The 19,630-nt window shown below is 37.2% G+C and overlaps 1 long non-coding RNA gene across 1 annotated transcript in view; it reads left to right on the forward strand.

The window, feature by feature from the left end:
* The first annotated feature begins 11,997 nt into the window (after positions 1–11,997).
* The window catches only part of LOC125616153, a 153,591-nt gene continuing 145,958 nt past the window's right edge, over positions 11,998–19,630 (forward strand). Inside the window, exon 1 of the long non-coding RNA XR_007346789.1 lies at positions 11,998–13,399. This is a non-coding gene — a long non-coding RNA (uncharacterized LOC125616153). The remainder of the gene's footprint in view (positions 13,400–19,630) is intronic.

Genomic DNA, 19,630 nt, shown 5'->3' on the forward strand with positions numbered 1-19,630 from the left:
ATTTTTTTGGAGATTTTTTTCCCCAAAATATGCCTGTTGAGTCTCCCTGACAAACTGACAAATCAGACTATCAAGGATTAAAGCTGAGCATATGTGTTTTGGAGCATCATCTCAAATGACTCAGGTACAAAACTCAGATTAATAATGATTCCCCTAAACTTTCTACATTTATTTAAAGCCTAAATATAGAACAAGCAAAACTTATGGGTTGTTATTAATATGCATTTATCCACTGTCCCTTTTAACTTTCTCCCAACCAAAGTGAAAGATTTATCAGTTTCCACTGACACTTTTCTTTACTCTTAGGTGATCTATGGTTATTTTAAGGAAGAAACACAGCTTCAATTAATAACTAGTATGAATGTCCAGACATAACTTAGTGTTAGGCCTCTTTCCTTCACTAGTCTGGACCGTCTTCTAGTTGTGAGCCTTTAGGTAGGGAAAGTACCTACCTAAATCACCTCCAGTACCACTATCATCTCTCAACCTGTTTACCCTGTGTGCTTGCTTTTGTTTTGGTCTTCTCCAAGGTCTAAACCCAAGAAGGGAGTAGAGATGAATGAATAAGGCAGCTCTTACGTGGCAGGACGATTCTGCCTATGACAGCTGGGACTTGTTGATGACTGAGTCTTATCCTTTGTCAGTGTGAGATTTTCATATTTTCTGCACCCCAGGACCAGAGCAGATATTTCTCTACTCTGGGTAGTCACTGATGCCCTACTCTTAACCTTGCACATTCAGCATAAACTAATGGCCTCTTTTTGCTAAGAATTTCTCTATCACTATGTGGGTTTTTTGAGTAGAACTCAAGACATTCTTGCCTGGGACTCCCACAGCACCCACAACTGACCCAGAAAAACCCCACAGGTCAATTGTTCAGTGGGTTTCAGGCACCAAAGACTCTTCTGGCTCTGCCTTCCAGGCTGCCCCAGTTTCTAGATTTTCCTGGACAGAGCAGTGTGGAAGCTGTCTGGGAGGTCCATCAGAGCCCTCCTCTTTAGGTTTAGAAGGAAGCACTACCACCTCAGAAAGCACAGTGAGACTCACAACTTGACAACAGCTGTCTCCAAGGAAATCTTTTCACCAAACTCCTGTCCATCCTCTTTGAAGGCTCACTATACCTGATCAGGCCGAGGAACTGAAAGCCATGGAGAAGGTTCTGTAGGCATGTGGAGTGAGGGAATGAATCCCATTCACTTGTGTCCTGATACCTGACAGAGAGGCATATCAGTGAAAGCTGATGTAAAATCCCATTCAGTCCTTTTGTACAGATAATAGCAAGAATTGTATGAGTTCACACAGGCCATGAAACCACCAGGTGGGTGATGTTAAAGGATTGGATTTCCCCCTTCAAAGGAGGAGGGTGGGTGGCAAAAACTCAACACAATAAGGTAGTTTCATTTTTTTTTGTTTATGAAATTTCCAGATAAATTCAGTATATCATCCTTTATCCCATGGTGGCTGAGGGTGAATATGCTGCTTTTTCATTTACTGCTTCCTTAAAATACCAGTAAACTGGTGTTTTTAGGTAGCTCTAGGCCAAGGATGGAGCCAATCTAAAGTACTTAAATGTGTAGTATATCATTCTCAGTTTGGGAGGTCTGTAAATGAAAGCTTCCTGAAATCCATTCATCTTCTGAAGTTATACATGATCTTGCTCTATGGCTTCAATCTTGGCAGTGACTTCAAAACATAATAATTGAAGATCAGAGCATCTTATCTTAAATAATTACATGTTTAATATAAGAGTCCAGTTCAGGTCAAACCCAAACCATTTGTTTCTTTATATGAATACATGAATCTGTGACTTCCTTCTAGGCATCCTGACTCTACTGCAAATATTTGCATGCATAAAAACCCATTCACTCCCCTATGAATAGGCAACAATTGTCAGCAGAGTCTGTCTAAATTCACAGACAAATGCACATTTTTCCTCCCTTAAAATCTCTCCAGAGGCAGTAAAACTCTGGCTCAAACTACACAATATACATTATTTAGCAAAATCTTAACTTCCTAGTCTAATCCATGAACATTAGATTAATTCTGTGTTCCCCTTCAGGGATTGTTTGTTATTGGGCACCTTTTATAACTTTTTTTTTTAATTACAAGGCTCGCAGATTATTTTGCTAGGTGAAATGGACAGTCAGCCTTAAATGTTAATTAAAGTTTGGTTTTGGATACAGAAAATAGCTGGCAGTTTTAAGTTGGCAGATTTTTTTTTGTTTAGGCCTCTTGAAGAAAAAGCATAATTCTTTACTGCAAAACTGATGAGAAGTGTTGGTATTTTCCTGTCTCATTTTGACCTCCCAACATTTTTCTGGACACTTGGCATCAAGGCCTAGGGTCAAGTTGTAAACCTCTTTAAACAACAAAAAAAATTGCTGTCTTTTAAAGCAGAAGAACTACAGGACTACTTGTAGAAAAATCACTCCAATAGCCACTGGATGGAAGAATTTGGGTGTTATGTTTTACATATTAGGTGTTCCCCAAAAGCTGATGTTTGAGACAATGCAAGGTTTAGAGGTGAAATTATTGGGATATGTGAACCCTAATTCAAGTTAATATGTTGGTGGGTCATTGGAGGGTATGGCTTATGGGTATATATTTTGTCCCCGGAGAAAGGAGTCTATCTCTCTCTCTCTGCTTCCTGGTGCCATGTTCTCAGCTGCTTTCCTCTGCCCCACACCTCTGCCATGATGTTCTTGCCTCATGTTAGGCCCCAAGGAATGGAGCTGACTGTCTATGGACTGAGACCTCTGAAACCTTGAGCCTCAAATAAAGTTTTCATCCTGTAATTGTTCTTGTAAGGTTTTTTGTTCATAGCAGTGAAAAAGCTGATTAAAACCTTGAGCATCATTGGAAAATTTCTATTAAGAGGTTTCCATTCACACAAGAAAATACCTGCGTATAATTTACAGATTAAACTGAAATTAAAGTGACATGACTAAAACGACAGGGATTGTGAGAAATTCAACATGTCCATCTCTTTTGTTATGTGAAATCCAGACCCAGGTAGTCCCATTTTGGAAGATAGCTTATCTAAATTAAGATTCTTTTTAAAACCATAGAAAGACTCTAGTACTCTTCAGGTTGTACAAAATTGGGTTTTACCTGTGGGCTTACTTTTTTCAGAAGAGGCAACTCACTGAAAAAATCATATATGGTGTAATTACAGGATTATTTCATGACTAAACTAATGGGATCCTAAATTATGTAGAAGAAAAGCTTTGCTCCTCCAATGTACTTTGGAAGTTTAGATGCAAGCTCATTCTGGGATGAAGAGATGTTGACTGTACATTCTCCAGAAAACATTTAAAAGCATAGAAACTTAAAGGCAAATAAAAACTTTTCTACTGAGGGATGTGAATATATAATAAATTAAGCTAGCAGTAGTGTTTTTTTTTCTCCCTCAATTTCTCTATAGAATTTGTCCAGTAGAATTTTCAACTGATCTTAAATGGAAAAAAATAATAGATTGCTTATGCATTTAAATAACCCTGCTTTATTTCTTTTATTCAACTTGAAGAGTATTTAAGCAATTTTTTTTCTACAACAGAACTGCTTACTGCTGTAATGTAGAAACCCTGGGAAAGCTGACATAGAAAACAGTCCTTACACAATTCTGGCTCTGGGCTTTGCTCGTGTTATTCTGCTTTAGGGCAGAAAACATTCTGAGATTGATCTGAAATGATTTAATTTGGCACCGTCAGATGCTCTTATGATGCAGGGAATCAATTATTTTTGTTTTCAATCACAATGTCAAAATATATTTAGGCCTCTTATATGGTATAGCTAATGTACTTACACTGTACTTTTAGTTAATGCCTGAGAAAAAAGGTTTGAATATATGGTAAAGTTGCATTTAAAATGTAGTCTAATCTAACTTTAATGATTCACCATATTAAATAGTTGCTTTAGTGAATTTTGTTACTAATTAATATTTACTTTCTCATAAATCAGTAATACAGAATACAGGTACACAGCAAGCCAGTTTTGTTTTTTAATATGGCAGTTTTTTCTTTCTTCACTAACCCACCCACACATGTAAAAGTTTATTGCAGCTGAGTATTACCATTATATAATACTGTCACATTAAAAATGCCCACATTTATTCCTACTCCAAACATTTTAAAATGTACATGTAATCAAGTTATATTGAGTCACCCTTATCTTCTTTTAAAAATCATTTTAAGTTAGTGGGGTAGTTAGCATATCAGAGTTTCATAAGCTTACTCTTAAGGTCAATGCAGTCAACTTTTAACCTTATTTTACTTCAATTTAGTAATGTTTAATCTCTTTTCACTTTGCAAAAGTTATGTTTATACAGAAAGCAAATAAAAACTTCCAAAGCCACTTTTCTCGAAGACTGAGGGTCACATCCACAACTGCTTCCTCAGCTAATGCTACTAGTTCATGCTCTTCAAAAAAGAAAGTGCTTCTAACCCTTGCATCTTGCTCGGTTAGCAGACTCAGTTTTTTTTTTTTTTTTTGTCTATTCCACTTTTGTTTGTTCCTCATATTTACTGTGCTATGCAATTGGTAATTGAACTTTCTTTTCTCGATTGAGACAGCAGTAAGTCAGTGTGTTATACTTTGGATACATTACAGACAGCATTGCTAGCAGCCATTTTAAGAACAAAATTGAGTGATTTCTTGTTAAGGTGCATAAGGTACATGTTGATTCAGGGGTGCTCTCGTGAACTGTGTTTTTTATGAGAAAGGCACTTTCTTTATAGCCCCTAGTGCAAGTACATTTTGTTTGTCCAGTTGTTTGGTTTTATTTTCATTTGTATCAGAAAGCCGTTCAGCAAACCTCTTTTACTTTCTGAAGGCTCAGGTCAAAGAAGAAGCTTTTCTTAAGTAGAGAACTGACTATTTGTGTTGATCTACAAGTAGAATTTGCTAATTGTCATCTCTGGTATTAAAGATCTAACTTGACTTCTGATTGGATATTAGCCACCTTAACCAGGGGAAACTCAGCCACTGTTTGCCTGCATCCTAACTCCATGCAATCCCGCCTTAGGCAGTTTGCTTTCCTTTTTCTCTTAATTCTTACTGATTTTTCCCCCCTAGTGGGAACTATGTCAGAGTTTTCTGATCTGAGATCAATGCAGCTTTAATTTTGACATCTTATTGTTGCTCATGCTTCAGGATGTTTCATTTGATGCTTCCTGCCCCTAAATACCCACCTGACTTATCACTTTAGTTCTTTTTCTTAGTCCTTGGTTCCTGAGCACTGCAAGTTTAGTCTCACCTCCTTCCTGCTTCCCACAGGAAAGTAAGTTCTCAGAGTTAACTGAGCTGTGCCAGCCCTTCTTCTTGCGCTCTTTTGTACATTCTGCTAATGAAATCCTAGCAAGGAGCATGTTGGGATCAAAATTGGAGTCATTTGAAAAGTAAAGCTAATTGTCTTACTGATGCTTAGACAGGGACTGCAAAGGAAAACCAAGAATGCAGAGCTATATGCCCACAGATGGGAGAGGTAAAACTGGATTATATTTCATGCCACATACTGAGGTGGGGATGTCTAGGAGAGGAGTGGGATTGGAGAGAGAAATAGGGGTTTATTTTGAATGTGTTATGCCATTTAGATTTCTAAGGGAAATGAGCTATTAAGTGCAGAGTAAGATATACTTGTGGAAGCTGTAAATTCATAAGTGAGAGTAAATGCTTAAATTCATGGACCTGGATAAGGTGAATGATAGACCAGAGAAGAAAGAAAATGGACATGGATGGAATTTCACATTTTTGCAGCTTAGTGCTAAGGGCCGCAGTAGTCACAGCAGCAAAGGCATAGGGAGGCTACAATTCCAGCCTGTTGGGGCATCTATTGTGAACCAGGGATAGCAAAGGAAAGCAAGATGAAATTGACCCAGATGTGGAGCTTTCTCTAAAGGAACTGGTAACTGTGTGAAGACTGAGCTAACTTACATCTAGTATATGAAGCACTGTCCTTAATTGTGGGAATGAATGGAACTCTAGTTCTGACTGTCAGCCAATATAATGCTAAAAAGAAGGTGCTAATAATTTATAACATGGTGTTGCAAGTCCATAACTCCCCTGAATGCACTTAGTACCATCTTCTTTTGCATTGTTCATTGAAAATGCATTGTTCTGTTGTTTGTGATTTAATTGGCTATAAAGCTTGAATTTATCCACATAGCCTGTGGGATATAAAACTTGTGTCCAGGTTTCTCTGAGATCAAGATATTTTTAAAGAGTTGTGGTTAATCCAAATATAAACTACAGTCCATGCTATTGGGATTCGATCCTGGGAATTCCATCTCTTTGATGTTTCCCTGCCCTTCCTCTTTTCTGTTGTACCATATTTTTGCTTTTATCAAACCCATAATACCCTGTGGAATTTTCTAAGACCTTTCTATTGTCCAACTGACTTATGGACTTGTAGGAACAAATGTTATAGGTGGGACCCGGCAGCAAGAGATCCCAAGCAATCTCAATGGTAGAAATGAGTCAGGCTTCAAGGTTCATTAAAACCTTTCAGAAATCATTCATATTATCACCTTAGTTATCTCCTGAGTATTGGAGAGTGGCTTCCCCTTAGTATGGGGAAGAACAGGGAATGGCATCTTTTTATTCCAATGCATAGTGTAGCCCTTGACACATGGTAAACACTCGAAGAGATATATTTTAAGTAAGAATGAATCAAGAAGTAAACAAAGGAAGAGAGATATTCATACAGGCTGATTTCCCTGTGGGTGTACAACCCCAAAGAGCAATTTGAATAATACCAATTTGATTTCTCCAACAGACCTTAAATGTCCTGTTTCAGGGCCTGTTTACTTGTTTTTTCCTCTTATGATCTCCCACATATCCTGTATGTTCACTCCCTCATTCCAATCACTGCTCAAATCGGTGAGATCTGTGCTGACCACCCTATCTGGAATAATCTACCCCTATCCCATCACTCTTTGTATTTTGTGCTGCCTCTATATTCTTCATAGAGCATCTCACTACCTGATTTTATATTACATGTACATCTGATTTTATGTTAAAGATGACCATACTTGAATGTATTATTTGAGTAGGTATGTGTTATCTTGTTTATTTCTCTGGCCCCAATGTTTGGACCAGTTTCTGGTATATACTAGATGCTCAGGAAATGTTTGCTGATTACATAAACTCTCATGTCCAGATTTTTAGTTTTAGCCATATGGTTGGTTGGGTATTAATGTCATCAGCCTTGCTAGTTTGCCTAAGGCTAAGGTAGCTTCTAGGATGCAGGACTTTCAGTATTAAGACTGGGATGAGTTGTTTATCCTCATGAACTTCCACTTTGGCTTTTTTTCTTATGTGTCCATCATACATTTATTTGGTGCTAACCGTACCAAGTGTTGGTTTGATTATTGGGAATGTAGCCATGAACAGGTCACACCAGGCGTATGCTGGCATGAAGATTATATTCTATAAGAGAAGCTTTAGCTTGGACTAGTAGCCCATGGATATTGAGGTTCAACCTAGATAGTATGACGAATGTTAGGCTCTACTGCATAAGGGATATGAAACTGCTGATCACTGGTTGGCAAGTGTTGCTCAGAAGGACATGAGTGAGGTTGAGACTGTGCTGCAGGAGATGGCCCAGTGACTTCCACCAAGAAGAACTCTACTGTCCTGGATTCTGGCTAATACCTCCCTTCATTGCTAAAACATATAAAAATCCATATAAATCTCAACTTATAAGTACTTTATCCAATTTCCCCAGTTAACATGATTAATGTTTAAACCTCTAGTGATTGGAAGCATTAGCAGAGCAAATGCCTCAGGCAAAGCTGGAGAAGGCAAAGTTCTTGCAACCTTTGTCCCCTGGCTTTATATTGCAGTGTCCCTTAGGTCAAATTTATCAGATTTGAGACTTGCCTTTTGCTTTCTAAAATTCTTCCCTACTGAGGATCAGCCCTTTGTCTTATTCCTTTATGCGCAGAGAAAATACATTCTTAATAAATTATTACAAATATAATGTGTGCTAGATTATCAACCATCAGATAATTTATGTGCATTTTACGAGTAGTTTCCTGAAGATATTCTGGTGAATCTGGTAGCTGCTGCCCATAATCTTATGGATTATGTCCACCTTCATGCCTACCATGGAGAAGATTAACTCTTCTCATAGATAAAGGGTAAGCCTTGACCAGCTCCAAGAGCTTTCAAATGCATTTAAGTTCTCCATTTCACTTCTCCCTCATCCTCATGGTTCTCCCTTGGCTGAGCTCCATTTCTGTCTTGAGGCCAGTGGGTCCACGATAAACTTCTGGTTTCATAAACTGTATGTCATAGACACGCCAAATTTCAGAACTCAGCTTCCCTTGTCTCTTCAGCAATTCCCACATACAGCAGGGATGAGGATAAGGATGGCATTTGAAGAACACTTGGCTCAGTGCACGCCTTGTTCCACTCTCTCAGCATCCCTGTCAAGCAGTTTAATTATGCAAATGAGCACTCCTTAGCAGAGGGGCTGGGGGAGGCGTGGAGAGAGGAACAGTGCAGAGAAGTGCTAGACAGGAATTAGGCCAAGAATATCCACACTTCCTATATTGAGAAAGTTCCCAGGGATTTTTTTTTCTTTCCCGCCAACATGAAAAATAATTTGAAAGTCTGCTCTTTTAACTTCTTTTACATTTTTTTCTTCTGTCCTACTTCCTGTCCTTAAAAAAAAAAAAAAGAAAAAAAACGTTTTTTTTAAAATGCCAGTTTGGGTTTAGATTTTTTAGTGTCTCTGTCGTCTTTTAAGAGATTCTCATGGTAAATTCACAGTGGTGTTGCTTACATTGAGGTAAGAAAGTCTTCCTTGGTACCATCTTAGGGCCATCAGGTTCTGATTTAAAGACAAAAATCTATCTAATGGTGATGTTGGTGGAGATAGCTGTACCCTCCAAATGTGTCTTGTGCTCTAAGGCCTAATGACCCAGCAGTCACGGTGCACGATTGGATATAGCCGATCAGAAGAGATGGAGACTCATAGAACAAAAGCTAATGAGGGTAATGTTTGTACAGTCCGTATCCAGCTGTGTCTTGGACAGTAATATAAATCTTTGACTTTATTTCCATGTTTATGGATTGAGTAATTAGAATTTCTCAAAAATCTTTTTAGGGTTCAACTAAAACTGAAATACAGTATAACTACATTAGCTTTTCATTGCTGTGATCAAAATACCTGCCATAAGCTACCTAAAGGAGGACAGATTTATCTGGGCTCACAATTTTAGAGGTTTCAGCCCACGGTCGGCAGGCTCATTGCTTTGGACCCGAGATGAGGCAGAGCACCAGGGCAGAAGAGTGTGATGTAGGAAAGTGCTCACCTCATGGTAATCAGGAAGTAGAGGAAAAGAGAGGAAGGGGCAGAAACAAGATCTACCCTTTCAGGGCACATCCCCGGTGACCTACTTTTTCCAACTAGCTCCTGCTACTCACAGCTTCCACAGCCTCCCAGTAATTCTTTCAAATATGAGTCACCCCATGGATTAATTTATTGATGAGAAAAGAGTCCTCATAATCCAACAAGTTCCCCAAATACTCACTTTTGAACTTGGCTGCATTGAGGAATAATCCTTCTACATATGAAACTTTTGGGGGACATTTCAGAGCCAAATCATAACAATGATAATCACAAAGTTTCAAAGCTCAAAGTCATATAAATTCTCAGAGACTATTTTCTCATATATAATTAAAATGTTTCTGACAAATATTAAACAGAATCTGTTTGCTTAAAACTATGGTAAGTACTAGATGTCTGAGAATGAGTAAAATAGGTACAACCAATCCCTACCCTAATGAAGTAGGATATTAGTGGAGGAGAGTCACATAGCCCACATATGATTATATTTGTAGAGGCTATAAAGTGTGCTATTTTCTGAATAAGGCTTATGGCCCCAAGGGTGCATTCTGATTGAAGGGTATTGGGAAAGACTATGAGAGGTGGGACCTAAAGGGAGATACTTAGATCAATGGGGATGTGAGATATTTCTCCTGAAACCCCTTTGTTAGTTCTTGAGAGAAGGTGGTTATAAAAGGAGCGATTCTAGCCTCATCCATTCTCATTCTTTCTGTTCTTGGTTGAGTTGTGACTGCTCACAACTTACATGTACTCCTGCCATGAATTGCCTATTTCCATTGTCCTTAGTAGTGCTCTACCTTAATATGGATGGCGTTGCTGCTGGATTCATCATGAAGCTCTGTGGTGGGTGGGAAGGAGGAGAGTGGTGGGGTAAGTCAAAGTGAATTCCCAAGAAGGATTTAACTCTCCTCGTGAAAGAATCTGCCGATGTCCTATAAATAGGAGACAAAAATGAAACAAAAAACTGAGGATGGTGATTTTACTATTAGGCAAAGCAAAACTCAGGTTTAAAAGTGTCTTGGCTTTTCATGTTGTGACCAGAATACCTGACCAGAACAACTTAGAGGAAGAACTATTTTGGGGTTCATAGTTTCAGATGTTCAGTCCATGGTCAGCTGACTCCATTGCTCTGGGCCCAAGATGAGGCAGAGGTCATGGGTGAAGGGCCTGGCAGAGGAAAGTTGCTCAGCCCATGGTGGCAGAGAAGCAGAGAGCAAGGAGCCAGGAGAAAATAAAAACACCAGGCATGTCCCCATTGACTTACTTCCTCTAGTCATGTCCCACCTGCCTGTAGTTATCACCTAATAGTCCATTCAAGTTATTCATCCATCAAGTGGAATAATCCATTGATTAGGTTACAGCTGTCATAATTTGAACATTTCACCTCAGAACATTTCTGCATTGCCTAACATGAGATTTTGTAGGATACCACAGATAGAAACCATAACAAAAAATCATTAAATAAAATGTATAGGAGTGATTTCAAATACTGAAGTCTAAGGAGCAATTATCCTGCGTTTATAAAGCAGAATGTGGTGTAAAAGTTTTAGTGTAATTGGTAATAGTACAAGAATGCTTTAATTCACTGCTGTAAGTGAACTTTGTTCACTGAAAATATCAAACACATATTTCTAAGTATAAATGAAAAATTAATCAAAATTAAATATTAGGTCAAAAATAAGGCTCAAAAATTCTAAAAGCAGAGAGTATATAGGTAATATTCTCTAATCCCACTGTAATAAAACTGAGAAATTTATAATAATTTCCTTCCATCAGGAAATTAAAAAATAATAAAATCTTTCCATCTGCAAATTTAAAGATTCTGTTAAAAAGTCTAGGCAAGAAGCCAGGCATGGTGGTACATGCCTGTAATCCCAGCAACTTTGGAGGCTGAGGCAAGAGGATCACAAGTTCAAAGCCAGCCTCAGCAATGACAGTGAGGTGCTAAGCAACTCAGTGAGACACTGTCTCTAAATAAAATATACAATAGGGCTGGGGATATGGCTCAATGGTTGAGTGCCACACCCCTCCCCCCAAAAAAAGTCTAGGAAAGAACTATAACAATTTTTTAAAATCCATTGTTGATGACATTGTTCATATCACATTTGTGGCCTGGGCCTCCTCTACCCTATCACATTACCTGGGAAGCGGCAGAACAGACCTATTTGTTTACTCCTTTTCTTCCCATTCTTTCCCAAGGAAATTAACATTAAGGAAATTAACATTAAGGTCCTGCTCAACCACTAGGGCCTTGCCCCAGGGCAGCTTCTTCTGAGCCAGTCTGAAGGAAGGAAGGACTCTACCCTTGCCTTCTCTCTGCCTCCAGTCTCCTAGCCCATCACAGCTTGGTAAGGAGAAGGGCTCTAACCTCCACTGAGCTGCACCAGATACTATGCTCTAGTGTTTTTTGTTGTTGTTCCTTTGTTTTGTTTTGTTGTTTTAATATATGACAGTGGAATTGCATTACAATTCTTATTACACATATAAAGACACAGCTAATGCAGCACTTAGAGGAAAATTTATAGCCTTATGTATGTTACATAAATATGATAAATGTAAATTATATACACATGAACAATTTACCTATAAAATATTTACCATTAAACATTTACTCAAAAAATTAGAAAACAATAACAAAATAATCTGAGAGACAAATAACAAAATTAAGAAAGACAAAAGCAAACAAAGAATGAATAGGAAAAAAAATATTAGAATTCAACCAAAAGCTATATACTGGAAGAAAAAGAAAAACCTAACTCAAGAATATATCTGGCTGTACATTACTATCATCTGAAGAAATTTTTAAAATAAATTGTTTAAAATATAGGTGTTTGATCTCTACTCCAGAGATTCTAACTTGACTATGGTACAAGGCAGGATCCAGGTATTGAAAAATATATAACTGTCTCTCCCAGATGATTTTCATGTGCAACCTGGGATGAGAACCAATGAAATAAAACAATTCGAAAAATACAACCAGCTTGCAAATACTTAAAATAAGAAATATTGGTAGAAAATAACCAAAGAAAATTAACACTTTATTGTTGTTACTAAAACAGATGGGGGTCTGTCCAATTCATTTTTTGAAGCTAGTATAAACTTGACTCTAGTAACCATGAAGGATGGTGTGCACATGTGTGTGCGTGCGTGCGTGCATGCACATGTGTGATATGTATACACAACCATGGGCCTAGAACATAGGTTTCAAAGTAAAGTATAAAATTTTATGTAACTGAATCTATGGCCAATTTAAAGAAATAAATCCTCATTTAGATGGTTTTATCCTCGGAATCTAAGCCCGGTTCAACAGTGGAAAATTCTATCAAATCAATCACATAAGCAGATCAAAAGGAATCAGTGTGTCCTTGTCTAAAAAATTATAGCAAAGTCACTTGATAAATTTCAACATCTATAATCATAATAAAAATAGAATTTTCTGAAGTTGAAAAAGTTTTCACACCTCCATTTTCTCTCACATTCATTTCTTTTGTTAGCATTCCTTCTTCTCGTTGTTTACCTAATATTATTTCAGATTTCAAGATTTAACTCAAGCTTTGGTTTTCTGAGAATCCTTTCTGCTGAAGTTTTATGTAATATGCACCTCTGGGATTATTATCTACTCATTATATTATTTTGCTGCTCTGAACATGATAATGGGGACCTAATTGTATGTGGATTTATATAAACAGTCTATACTACATAATTCTTAAGACATATAATTGCCCACCACTGGATATCTGATTTTGCACGTTAGCCTGTAGGGGGCTGAGAAAAGATAATAAACAGTGCTCCTTTGACAATCTCTAAAATCACACTGACTTGGTGTGTGACAAGCTAGAAACTCTAGTGATTACTGGTCATGAACTTTGTTCACTGGTTTTCATCCCAGGCTGCACATGGACTTTGTCCTCTGTTTTACTTATTTAGCTCTTCACATAGAAACCAGCTTGTTCTGTCTATGGTGCAGATCTGACTAGGTCATGTCCATGAGTAAAACTCTTCGGTGGTCACCAAAGCTGCAGATTAAAATCTGTGCCTCGCAAAACGGTATGGAAGATTTTATTGATGGATTGATTTGTGTTTCTAATTATTTGCCCTTCCTCCTTGGAGCAGAATTAGACTCCCCCTGCTCTCGCCCCAGGGTCATCAGCTTAGAGGGGTGGCTTACTTTGTCTAGTGAACTGTGAGTAGAAGTAACAGCTGTCATATTGGGCAGTAGCTGCACATGTTGTGTAGTTCTACTGCCATAGCTCTTTTCTCTCTGTTACTAGAGCAGCAATGTCCCAAGTGGGGAGTCCCGGTCCACCTGGATCCTGGAATAAAGGTGTACACAGCAGAGCTATAGTAAACTCAAGACCGAAGTATTATATGAGTAATCCACCCTAATTGTTTCAAGCCAGTGAAATTGGTGGGTTGTTTACTACTACCATATGGGGCTTGGGATACAGTTTAGTGGTAAGGCACTTGCAACACACACACACACACACACACATAAGCTCATGAATCATAATGTCCTATATTACCCAGTCTCTGCTACTCTTAATATTCTTTTGTACTTTGCCTTAGGTTCTCCCAAACATACTCCTGCAGTTCTCTCTGCACTGAAGATGTTTCTACCTAACCCTGTGTTGTTTCTTGACTCTTCAACCTTGCTTATTCTATCTCTTCTTTCTAGAGCAGCTATTTTCTCTGGTTTCTTCCTATTCAACTCAATTGTTGCCTCATACCTGGAGCATTTCTTGGACTTCTGACTTCTCTTATTCTCCACCTTGATGGCTGCTGGGTTCTATGTGCTTCACTTGTGATCCTACAAATACCACATTAATTAGTAATTAACCAAAAGTATTTTCTTGTTGTTTTAGTTTTTTTTTTTTCAGTGTGGGAATTGTGTCTCATTAATTTTTACATATCCAGCATTAGTATTATACCAGCACAAATTAGGTGCTCACTGAATGCTTATTAGATAAATATTCACTTTTACTTTAAAATATGACACAGTTAAGAACTCAACGTGGCAGATTCCCACATTGAGATTAAGCAAGCATTTGAGATAGATTGTGGAAATAACTGGAAGTATATTTGGGAGGGATTGGTTGTTTGAAGGTCTTTGGGTGCCTGAGAGCAGGGAGATGTTCTAAACATTCTGCTCCTTTGGTATCTCTTCAAGGTAGATTTCTCAGACCCTAATACCCTGCTTTAAGACTTTCTTAGCACTCTGGAATGTCTAGCTGAAGCACTTGGTGTGGCACATCACCTCATTGTTTTAGTTTGCTTGTTACCTCTCTCATTACTTTGTAAACACAGAGAGGGAATGACTTGTATTTTAATCTTATGCATAATAGATGTTTTATAAATGCTTGGTGAATGAATAGCTGTGGTGATATTGGCAGAGATGAAGTGAAGGAGGATCAGAGCACTGGGTGACATTTTGATCACAGCCCAAATAAATACTGATTCAAACATGAAATGTCCATTAAAATTAAAGTATCTGTGCAGTGCTTATCCAGGAAGTGGTCTTATTAGGAAAAGGTGAGAATACACAGCAATTTAAAATAAGATCCCCTTAAAAATCAACATTTCACTAAAGGTATGTGGGATGGCTATTTTCAGGATGAAGAGGTAAGGGAAAGTGATGGATGCAGGTAGAGAGGACATGTAGTCCTGCTTTCATAATCACTCCTGCTAAAAATAGACATGTAGCAAACACAGCTGTTAGGAGGGACATTGCAATCATTATAGAACTCAGCATTAGAAGCTCTTATTGATAAACAATTCCTTTCAAAAAATAAAAAAAGGAAGTAGCTCAGAGAATCCATGAAATTCAGTGTTCATCATTACCCTGCACAAAAGTCTCAAATGCCATTGTTACCTGACACATGCACATACATGCACACCATTTGTTATTAAAAAGGAAATGATAAAAACAGATTCTTTAAAAAGACTAGAACATATAAATGTTGGAAATCAAAACAAAGTACAAAAGATAGCATCTTCATGATCAGTCCAATTACAACATTACTTAGCCTTTCTGTATTATATACTTAAAGTTACAATAATCATAAATTATAGGTTTTTCTCCTGGAAAATTAATTCTTGTTTTAAAAATATATTTTATACATTTAGCCCAGTAGAAATACTTATTTTTAAATTGATAGTCCCCTTCCAAAGAAAGATTAAGAATAGTAAGCCTATGCCTTCCCAGAAAATTTAGTGTTGGAGGATGCACTATGTTACTAAACTAACATTTATTCAACACTTATTTTGTTCAGACAACATGAGGCATTTTGATATAAACAAACAAAAAACAATTTGCCATACTTCTGGATATTTCATATATAGCTAGTTATGCCATACATTCTCTCTCTCTCTCTCTCTCTCTCACTCACTCACTCACACACACACACATATACACACTGGATATATTTAATAAATATAAATTTATCTAGTATACTTAAAGTGCACATTTTGTGTATTATATATTTTATATAAATACAAACCCATTTTATATATTAAATTTATAGTTTAATATATTTAACTTATATTATGTGTATCTATATATAATATAACCTGTAGCACTTATCAAGGATTATTTTGAAAGAAAGGTAAGAAAATAGAGACTGAACAAATGGAAGTGCTAGTCTTTTTTGATGTAACCTCTTCTCAATTTGACTAATTCTTCATTTTGTTACATACATTACATTTCTGATGGATTTATATTTTATTTAAAAATAAAAAATGATCATCTAATTCAGGAAAAATTCCAAACTTCTTTGCATAGTATTCATAGCCCTTGGGAGACTTGGTCAAACACGCCTTTCCAGGCCCTTCCCTGTCAATAACCTCCACATCACAGGGTCCGGAGGTTCTTCTTACTCTTATGATCACTCCATGATTCTCCCTTTGTTTAGTCCAGACAGACCTTTTTTTTACCCCAGCCTGAAATGCCTGTTTGTATGGGTGTGTTTCCCTAAGAAGTATCTACTCAATCTTCAGTGCTCAATACAAAGATCATCTTTTTCTGAGGTTCTATGAACTCCTACATAGCCATTTAATGTATTTTCTCCCCTTAACACTAGAGAAAGAATGGAGGCAGGGTTGTGCCTTCAAATCACAATCCCAACTCCTGGTAATTGTGTGATTTAGGGAAACTTGATCTCTTTAAGCCTTTGCCACTTTGCGAGTAAAGTGAGTATAACAGTATCTGTTTCATAGAGCTAATATGAGTGAGGAAAATGCATAAAACCACTTAACACAGTGCCCGATAGCTAATAAATACTTCCTAGTCGATGTATCATCATCTTATTTTGATGATGGTAAAATAATTTCCTCTTGTATTGTTTACACTAAAGCTTTTATCTGGATGCAGTGGAAAAGGTGAGAGTATCCCATGTAAATATCTTTTGTGGAAATTTAGAACTAGCATTCATTCACCTAGAAACAATTTATTGAAAACTTACCATATGTTGGGCACTGTGCCTGGTATTGTGGATGTAAACATGAGTATTATCCAGGCACTTCTCTCAAGGTCAAAACTAAAGGGAGAGGAAGAGAGAAATGCATATATATATTTGTAATGAAGTAATAGAGATGTGCATGGACACTTAGGATCACAGAGAATAGGAACTTAACATGAGCTGGTGTCAAAAGCCGGACAACGTGTTAGAAGAGGTCACTGAACAAAATCTAAAAGGAGACTATAGGGTTAACTCATTGAAGCAAAGAACCCATACTTTATCTGCTCTTAGGGAGAGAGTCACTGTGGGAGGTTCAAGGATGCACGCACAGCTCCTGTAAAGAGAAAAGTAGAAAGAGACACATAGGTGAAGCTGTGGAGGCATGAAGAGACCCAATCATGAAACACCTTGTAGATTTAATTGTGGAGATTTTTGCTTGTCTAAGAGGAAACGCGGAGACTTGGATGTACATCTTTGTGTTTTAGGTAGGTTGTTTTAGAAGCTTGGGGGAACATATAAAACGGAAAATAGGATCATGATGGGGAGACTGTTGTTACAATTCAGAGACGAGATGAGGTTCCATAATATAGCACAGTAATAGGGCCATATTAAAGGCGAGGGGCGGGGATTTGAAACCTATAGATGAGGACACACTAGCTCAATATTTATTGAATCTGGAGTGTGAAAGAGATGAAGGGATTATAGATGACTTTCCAAGTTAGTTTCTTAAAGGATTGGGCAAGTGGTAGTGGCACTGACATAGGGAAAATTAGAGAACAGGTTGAGATGAGAGTGACAAATTAAAGTTTATACATGTTGAGTTCAAGATTCTTATAGAACAGTCGAGATACATTTGTGTATCTGAGCCTAAAGCTTTGGAGGGGGGGATTCTTTGACTTGAAAAGTGAGCCTATGGGGCCATCTGCATATAGATGGTCATTCAAAATCATAAAAGTTACATGGAATCGCCCAAGATTCATTCAGGGAGAGTGTATAGTACCAAAAACTGTGAGTCAAGGATTAAATTGGGGGAGCAACAAAAATTAAGGATTGGAAAAATATTTCAAAATAGGTATTTATCTGCTCTCAGGGAAGACAGGAAAAAATAGTAGAATGTATTATAAATATATCATAGAGGTAGAGTGAGAATAGAGCTAAAACATGTTCATCAAGAGTCACAATTAACAGGCTAATGATAACCTTAACAAAAGCAGTTTTATTCTATAGTCTATGAGGTGGACAGATCTTTGGAAAAATAATTTTATACTATAAACTTCTGGCTGATTTGGGGGTCCTAATTTGCTATACTGATGGATTATATAGGTAAAGATGAGGAAGACTGTTTTATTTAATAAATTAAAAAAATGAAATAGAACATTATTCAGTGGACTAAAGCACTTTCATTTTTAAGAAAACTATTTTGCATATTTTTGTCATGTAAAAGACACAATTTCTCTTGACTTCTTTCTATTCCAATTGAAGGCATAATTTCTAAATACCCAAAAGATCCCTGAATTCAGTAGTTTCATTTATTTATATTATAGAGAATTTAGTTTCCAGATGTTCAAAACTTCTAATTAATTGTGATGATTACATACCATGACAAAAATAGTGGATTACAGGATGCTTAACAGTTTTTCTCTATAGCGATACGATACGTTCAACACATTTTCATCAAATCTGAGCAGGAGGAAGGTCACAAAAATCAGACCATATCCCAATGTTCTGTTGCAGATATAGAACATTTTTCAAAGAGTACTTTGTAGTATGGACTATAACTTCTTTTTTTTATAGAACCTAAATGATGACATTTTAGAATGTCATATCCTTTCTTAGCTTCTGGATGTGAATTATCTTATAAAGGGTTGAATTTAATCAGGAGCAAAATATCCTGTGAAGTTAAGCTGTGCCTGAGTACACTTCCAGAGCTGAATTGGCATAAGTAAGAAGGTGTTAACCAAGGATTGCTTGGAAAGTTCCTGTGTTTTCAAAGTATCTATTTGAATTTCAATGACTATAGTGGCTCTAAGGCACATATTCATTGCTGGGTGTCAGTTGTTGGTCACAGAGAGGCTGGACCCTGATGTCACCTGCTGGGTTTGTTACTGAAGTTCTTCAGTTCTTGGGGATTTCAGCACAGTGGTAAAAAGCAGGAATTTTAGGGCCAGAGTGACCACAGTACTGGGTTTACACTTATTGTGTGTGACTTTGGACAGACTCCTCAGTTTCTCTACACTCATCAAATGGGAAAAATTTTAGCACACATAAGATTTTGGAAAATTGAAGAATAATGCCTAGCATTAACAAGTTTAAAATAAATTTTAGTCTGTTTTAATCATAACATCTCAGTATGTAGCTATGACTTACATGTCCACATGACCTAGGATATTTACTTAATGTAAATACCATGATCACCATTGCCATGTTATCATCCCTCAATATCATCAACCTCTGTCATTAATTGAAGATTTGTTGGGAACCATCCACATACCAGATAAACATGTGACACAAGTAATATTTATAGAACCACCCTTCAGGGTTGGATAACCTGATTGGGGGACCAGGACATGCACACAGGATTTATTCTTTTTGTTTTTTCCTACATGAGAAAATGCAGTAAAATAGTGCTAATGGGTGCATAATCACTGGGTCTTAGATAAGCAAAATTGTGCATCTCTGCAAAAATGAACAAGGAGCATTGTGGGCAAGTGGAAAGATAAGCAGTTTTTATTTAATCTATACAATTTTGCTTAGGAAATGTTATATAGACAGCCTAGCTGCAGCACAATATTTTTATAGGTCAAGTGGGAGATAAATTTAGAAA

Source organism: Marmota marmota, unplaced genomic scaffold (assembly GCF_001458135.2).
Source record: "Marmota marmota marmota unplaced genomic scaffold, marMar, whole genome shotgun sequence".
Classification (NCBI taxonomy): domain Eukaryota; kingdom Metazoa; phylum Chordata; class Mammalia; order Rodentia; family Sciuridae; genus Marmota; species Marmota marmota.